Source organism: Vigna umbellata, chromosome 5 (genome assembly GCF_029865625.1).
Source record: "Vigna umbellata cultivar VRB3 chromosome 5, Vumbellata_1.0, whole genome shotgun sequence".
In the NCBI taxonomy this organism is placed as follows: Eukaryota; Viridiplantae; Streptophyta; class Magnoliopsida; order Fabales; family Fabaceae; genus Vigna; species Vigna umbellata.
Window position 1 is genome coordinate 13278812 of NC_142169.1, and position 8050 is coordinate 13286861.

General features: G+C 37.7%; 1 pseudogene; it reads right to left on the minus strand.

The window, feature by feature from the left end:
• Positions 1-4684: 4684 nt before the first annotated feature.
• Positions 4685-5594, minus strand: LOC148197734 (uncharacterized; annotated as a pseudogene).
• Between the last annotated feature and the right edge of the window lie 2456 nt (positions 5595-8050).

Below are 8050 nucleotides of genomic sequence, written 5' to 3' on the forward strand. Positions count from 1 at the left end.
TAGGAGTACAAGATCATCAAGAGAAGAAGGACAAAGAAGGTCGCAGGGCGCGCGTGGGCACCCCATTAAGGGCGTTGAGCGCCATCCTTCAAGTGTCATGTTCACCAAGTTCTGTGCATGAAGTGGTTAAAAATATCAAAGAGAATGGAGTTATTGAGATTGAGGCTCCTTATTCAAGGAGGGTAAAGATGATGAACAAAAAGATGTTGCAGATAAGTTCGTGTGATTAAAGCAAAAGGAACACCAACATCATAGATGCAGATTGTGCTTAATGGTGTCAGGCTCGTGAGGTTAAACAAGCGCTTATTGGGAGGCAACCCAATTTTTGACTTTTTCTTTTGGATTTGAATTTGCTTTGCAGGAATTACAGCATCTACTGAGGGATGCTAGAAGGACTCAGATGACATCATCTACTGATGGGTGCTGCTATGATGAGGTTGATGAATGATAGCGTCTAGTGATGGATGCTATGTGATTAAGCATCTACTGATGGATGCTAATGAGAAATATTCGCATCTACTAATGGATGCAGGAAGATTCAGATGAGATCATCTACTGATGGATGTTGCTGGATCAGGATTTTTATGTTTTTGTTTTATTTTTTTGCTTATTTGAATTTTGTTTATTTTTGTTTTTATGTTAGCTTGCTTATGTACTTGGTTTAATGAGTTGTTGCAATGGTTTGGTGATAAATTGTTTTGTGATGAGTAATATTCTTGTGTTTGCTCTATTGTTCTATGATGCATGTTAGATAATGATTGTTTAGTTTTTAAGCATAGATGGTGGTTGCTTATAGTTTTGTTAAAAACATATGCATGATTTTAATTATGATTAATATGGTGGGCAGGATGTTTATCAAATTGTGGAACTTGAGAGTTAAACCGTGAGAGATTGGACTCTAGTGTTTTTTATTGATTGAATGCTATTACTTTGGAAGCATGATTGATTTTGCCTAATTTTCTATGATTGAACCACTTGCTTGCTTGTTACATATGATCAAGGCCATGTTTTCTTCTCCCTTAGAGCCAATGCCAATAGGTGAACCCAACAAAGAACAATATTTCTCTTTATCCTTTGAACCTTGAGCCTAGATTTGACAAAGTGGAAAAACCCTTTTTGAAATTCTTACCTTGAGTTAAGTAGAGTATGTTTTCGGGGTAATGGAGAATGGTTCAAGTTTAGGGTGGTGAGAAACCGGAAAGAACTTTGTGAAATTCATTAAAGAGCATTGGGCAAAAGAAAGAGCAAAAAAAAAGCAAAAGAGAAGAAAAGAAAGAAAAGGTTAAGCTCAATGCAAGTAAAGTTGGGAATAAGTTGAAGATTTGGTTTCTCACATAAAAGGAGAAAGAGAGATTATTGTTAATGTGAATAAATGAATTGTGCACTCTCTTAACTCAAGGAATTTTGTTGTCTAGAAAAACCAATTTTTCTCTTAGCCAAGCCTCAATACAAGCCTTGAAAAGTCCTTGTGATGATAACCTGCTTGTGAGTGTGTTTGATATGTTGTTAAATGAAAGGCAAAGTTGATTCATGTGACATTGTGATAGTAGAATGAATGAGTGACCTCTATATACACTTGTGTGATTGAGTGAAACACTTTATCTGGTGAGGAATGATTCCATGAGCACTTGATTACATCTATGCTTAGTTAATTGATCATTCATGTGAATAACATCTGTTGGAGATTATGTGATTATGTGAACACCATGATGAGTAGTTGTGAATCAAGGCATGTCTGCATCTTGACTGAATTCTTTTTGATGAGCTGATTTGAGTAATTACATGTCTTGAAAGAAAGAGTTTTTGAAAGTGTTGAACCATTGTATTGATTGGTGGAAGACTGAGTTACATCTTGTTTGCTTGAGGACAAGCAAAGTTCTAAGTTTGAGGTTGTGATAACGGTTGAAAAACCGTTATTTTTATACTGAATTTTCATCTTAAAAACAACCTTTATGACTTAGAAACTAGCTTGAAATCATGCTTTTGCTTAAGTTTTGGAAATAAGAAGTTGGATAGGTTTTATGCTTGATTTTCCTTGTTTTGACAGGAATTAAGATGAATTGGATGGAAGAAGTTGAAGTAGCAAGGAGTTGGACTCAGGAAAGGAAGGAAAAGTGCACAAAAGAAGAACCGTTGCCACCGCGCAGCGGCATTTGCACCGCTGAGCGCCAATCTGGCTGATGGATACACTGTTTCATGCTTAAGCGGCATCGCTGAGGGAAATTCAAGTATCGTAGTCACCGCTGAGAGCAACTTTTACCGCTAAGCGTCATTCTTTAGAACCGCACTTACCGCTGAGCGCCAAACTGCCGCTGAGTGCCATTTAATTGGGCTTGGGCCTATTTTCTGTAATTTTTAATAAACTATATAAGGGTTTAGTCGACCTAGGGTTGGTATCTTTGGACAGAAAGAGGCGAAATTACACTCCTTTCACCCCTTGGAGGCGGATTTTGGATGCGAAAGCTCCGATCTTCAACTTTTAGGGTTCTATCTTTCATTCTTTTCATTATTTTCATCTAGTTTCACCATGTCTATGGTGAACTAAACCTTCATTGTTGTTGGGGAAAGGATGTAATCCTTTGAAACTCTCATGTATTGAATTGATTCTTGATTATATATGCTTTACTTCATTAATTGTTAGGGTTTTTTCTCTATACTCTATGCATGCTTTGTTTAACTCATTCAATTGCATGATCTTTGATTTTGTCGACATGGACACATACGGGGAAATCTAGAAGTGGGGAAATTCTCCCGAAAGTAATATTACCTACACATAGAAATAGGAGGATCGATTGCCTTTAAGCTTCTGTGCGAATATAATGCATGAATAATTGCTAGGGAGACAAGACATTGTAAACTAGTGATTAGGAGTAGGGTTTCTTCACCGAGACATCGGGTTTAAGGTAAATTAGAAAGTGACATTAACATTAATGAAGAAAGATGAATTCATGAATACATGAGATTGGATAGGATAAGTCGGAAACCCCAACAAGTTTAATCAAGAAATCACATAATTGTTTAGGTCGTGAGTCCTTAGGGAAACGATACTTGGTTTTACCAATTATTATTACTTGATACGCTTCGGTACACTTGCCGAAGTGTTAACAGTGTGGAGACAGAAAGGAGAACACTAACATTAAAGTTGGAATTGGTTGATCCATACATGAGCCTATTGGGTCAAGCTAGTGACGTTAAAGAAGCGTTTCCTGGGAGGCAACGCAGTGTCTTGAAAACTTTTAATTTGTTTTTGTTTATTTCGTTTGAGTTTATTTTTATTTGTATTTTTATTTTTATTTTTTATATTTTTTTGGTTATTGTGTGAATATTTTTTTCTTGTGTGTTTAATTTTTCTAAAAGAACTGAATGTTTGAGGGGTGGAGAGAGTTGAATTATTTGATTTGAGTGTTGTTGTGAGAGCTAGGGAAAAGAAAATTGAAAATTTTAGGTTGAACCTGAGAACTCAGGGCCGGGAAAACCCAAAACAGTTCAAAAATTAAGGGGTATACAGTACCGCCCGTCGCCCAAGCGCCCTTTAGGGCGCTCGGGCGGCGGCTCTGCAGGTGGATTGTTTAAGCACGAAGCTTGAGCGGGCTTGGCCCAATTTCACTCTTTTTAACCCCAAGGGTTTCGCCTAAGCCTCTTAATGTAATGGGGCCAAGGACAAGGGAGGATATAATACGGATAAAAATCTATAAACCAAAAGAAATAGAGGAGCAATGGGAACAAGTGTAAACACAGTCAAATCACACCCAAAACCTCTAATTCAATCCTCTTCTTGACTCCATTATTCAAATTTTTTTTTCTCTATTTTGTGTTTGTTTTTTTTTTCATTTTTCTCAATTTTTTTTTCTCTCATCTTGTCTCTTTTTCTTTTCTCTCTTTTCAGAACAAAAGTGTAAGAGACAAGATGCACACATTTTTACAAAAACAAAACAAGAAGAGGAACCAACTAGCCAATTCATCAGAATCCCCAAGGAGACCACACTTGTTCCCAAAACACTTCCAAAGCTCCAAAATTTCCTAAGGTTAAGTTGATCATGGTTTTTCACTTAAGGGTGATTAATGAGCTTGAAAACAAAGAACAGGGGAAAAACATAGGCTCAAAGGGGTTATCAAAGGATCAAAACAAGGTAAGCTTATTTGGCTAGAGAGGCTCAAGAAAAAAACTGCCTTTATCACTTCCAAACATGCATATCAATCAAGAATCATCAAAAGAGTCAAGCCAAGGCATATGTGCAAGCAATCAAGAGACATATCACACAAAAGAAAAAATATCAAGCGGCTCAAGTTCTCACACAAGGTATTTCTGTCACATTCAATCAACCTCTCAAACATTATAATCATCTTCTCAAGCAAAGAAAAGCAAGGATTTCCAACCAATCAGAGTATCAATGAAGTGAAAGAAAGGACACATCTACAACCTAGACAAAGTCTAAAAATTAGGAGAAACATGCAAAACTGTACACAAGATGCAACAAAAACTACCTAGAAAAGAAAAAATTTAACACTGAAAAAGAAAACTCACAAAGAAAAATCAGAATCTCCCCCAATAGACCACACTTAAACTACACAGTGTCCTCAATGTGTCATAAGCATAAGATCAGAAATCAGAACAGTCAACAGATCATGGACAAGTGCAATAAAAGTGGGGAAAGAAGGTGAAGAGAAAAGAAAACTCCCCTAGTCATGGTGGCAGTTGCTAAACATGGACAAGCAGGGAGATGTTTTCCACCACAGGATTCAACAAAGAAGTTTTGAGGAGGAACTGCTTCATCAGTACTGCCTTATCATCCAAAGCAAGATGTTTCTTCTTTCTTCTCCAAGCAAACTGTTGCATCAGTAGCTCTCCTTCCATTGGCAGTTGTTGAGTGTGTGACACCGGAATAGAGACCTCTGGCTCGCTCAAAGAAGTAGCAATATACTCTCCTTCATCAATCATAAATTCCTTAATGACAGCACTTGCATTCTCCTTTAACTTTGTAGCCTGGTAATCAAATTCACAATTAATAGCATCTGTTATAAGCTTAGAATCTGGTTGTAACACGTAATCAATTTCAGTACAAATGGACCAAGAACCAGATTCGCAATCACATTCAAAATTCTCAAAGAACTGTGTTAGGTCAAAGTTTAGTCCTAACTCTATAAAGTTATCAGATTGCACAGTTTCTATCTCAAAATCAATATTGACATATGCATCATTAGCAGAATCAAAGATCAGTTCAAGGCTATTATCATTCAAAATTTCATCACGGCAATCATGTTCATTCAATGGGTTCAATGGCTGATACTGAATCAAAAATTTTAGAATGGTCAATCAAATTTGTATCAGTATCAGTCATAAACCCTATAGAATCAGTGTGCATCAAATCACATGCATTTGAATGTATAGGCAAATCAGGTAAAGTGATTGGAATCTCAGGTTCAGAATAAATTTGTTTTTGCTCATTGAAAATTTTCTTACCAATCTCCAAGTCATCAGCTGCATCCTCAGGGCTATCATATAAACCAAGATCAGTGCAAGGATAGTGAACATCAGGTATGTCAATGTGCTCTATAGGGAATAATGAATCCACAACATGAATTTGCATAGGCATATCAATATCATAATCCAAAACAAGCTTTACGGGTTCAAGTTTTACCAATTCAAAAGCATTAAAATTTACTTGAAGCTCAGATACATGAATAGGGATTTCAAGTTTAGAGTAAACCTGCTAAGGTTCTTCCCTTCCTACCTCAATTGGATTTTCAACAGCCAACTTGTAGAGTAGCTTCTTTGCCTCTGTTGGGGTTCTATCCAGCAAAGATCCACCAGCAGCTGCATCCACAATTATCCTTTCATTGCCCAGGAGCCCTTCATAGAAGTAAATCAAGACCAGATACTTTAAAATTTGGTGGTTTGGACAAGCTGTGCAGAGCCTGTTTAACCTCTCCCAATAATCTGCCAGGCTTTCTTCTTGAAACTACTCAATGGCAGTCATCTCCCTCCTAATGTTGATTACCTTCACGCCAAAATTTGATGCGGCTGTAGCGGCCCATCAAATTTGATGTGCATTAAAAATGCAGTATAGTGCTAGGAAGTGACTCCTAGGTCGTCTCTCAAGGATCAAATGTGGTTCGAGTCTTAGGTCGAACACGTAGGGGGGTTGGTGAAAGGTTTTGTGAATGCAAATGATTAAATTAAAATGGAAATTAGACAGAACCAAACATAATTGAAAACATTGAAATAAATTAACAAAGCATGAAACCGAGCGGCCCTACAGATGACCGAACGCTTCTACATTGAGACCAAACGGTCTCTACAGCAAATGAGGAAATTGGAAATGCAGGAAGATAAAGAAGCCGAACAGAATAATAAACATCATAATGAACTGAAACAATGAACCGAACATTCCTAAACCGAACAGTGCACCCCAACCAACTAATTAAATTGGGCTTGAAAAATGATGAACTAATAAAATGAAATAAAATCGAACAAATTGGTGACTAAAAACACCTCCTGAAAGTGATGAAAGAGCTAGCCTATGAAACCGAGTAGTCTACGTCAGCCCTGGAAGAACTAGATACCTAAACCAATTAAATGCATAAACCACAATCAGCGAAAACGAGCCTTCAAATTGAATGCAATAGATGTATCATGTAGAAGTGCAATGCATCAAGCACCGTGCAGCTGGAATTAAAGAAACTACTCTTTATCTAATAAATGAAATGCAATTTCAGCACGGGACACTAAATGGAAACACGTGTGAACAATAACAAGTATTCATCATATAAAATGTAGAAAAAATTTTGGTTCAAAGCTTGAATACAGTAAAGAAAAATAAAACCTATGTAGCTACCCCTCATGGATGTACAGTTGCTGGACTTGACGTGACACTCTCAAAATGAAAAACACAAAATGAAATTAAAGAGCTCTCTATTTTTCCGTAACAATGTGCACCATTTTTTCTTCATAAAAAGAAAATGTTCCAAGTATTTCGTGAGGGTGGCAGCTCCCTCCCTTTTCTCCAAAATAAAGACTGAATATAACATAAATGCAATGTGGCTAGAAGCACCGTGCAGCTAAAAGAAAGAAATCAGTGTCCCCTCTTTAAAATGGAATGTGCCTCCTCCATGAAAATCACTTGTAACCCTCCATATAAGAATGTTTGTGTGCTCCTTGGGTGGCGGCTGTTGCAACCAGAAAAGATGCTTTATACCACCCGTAATGTGCTTCCTCAAAACTATTGGGCCTCTCTCTTTTTTTCTTCCTGGACGCGTGTTTCCGTCTTTAGCTTGCTCGACCGAGAACTCCCACCCTTCCTGGACTCAACCCTTGCTGGACTAGCTGTTGTCTGCGTGAAGGCTGGAGCGTGACGTTTCTTTTTCAATTGTGGGCCGTGGCATCCCTCTTTTTTCCAGCCATGACAACACTTCTTCACCGTGCAACCTGCTTCCAAAGTAAATCAGTGCAATGTGTGCTTCCCCCGCTTGGACCTATTTCTTTGCTGGACAACACCCCCTCTTTGCTTGTTGGACCGTGGTGCTTTCTTCAAAGTTGTTGCCAGCCTGTAGTGCGCGTGAGCCCAAGTGGATCAGCACCTCTCCAACATAATGAATGAGTGCCCCTTGATACCATAAAGCACCGTAATAGCCTTATGCTCATGGGCTCCGCTGCCTTCCTCCTCTCTCATTTTAGCTTAAAATATATTTGATGTGGAATTTTTCTTTAAGTCCCAAAATATTATCCAACAATTTCCCTACAATTAATAATGCAAATAATTAGTCTTAAATAATTCAAATTAATTAAAATAAGAATTTTTTGCTCAAATTAAGCACAATTAGCAAAAATGGGAAAACATTAGACATTCAAGCACAATTCCCTGATTAAATCTAGCACAATAAGCTAAGTGAAATCAAGAAAATATTGACTCATCACCTCCATTCTCGTATTTCCCTCAATCTACCCTCTCAAAACACTTCTCCCAAGTGCTCTCTCCACTTTCTCCCTTTCCATTTGCACCATCCAACCATTCAAGTTTGGGGTTTTTGAGTGTATGGAAGCCAAAAAGCA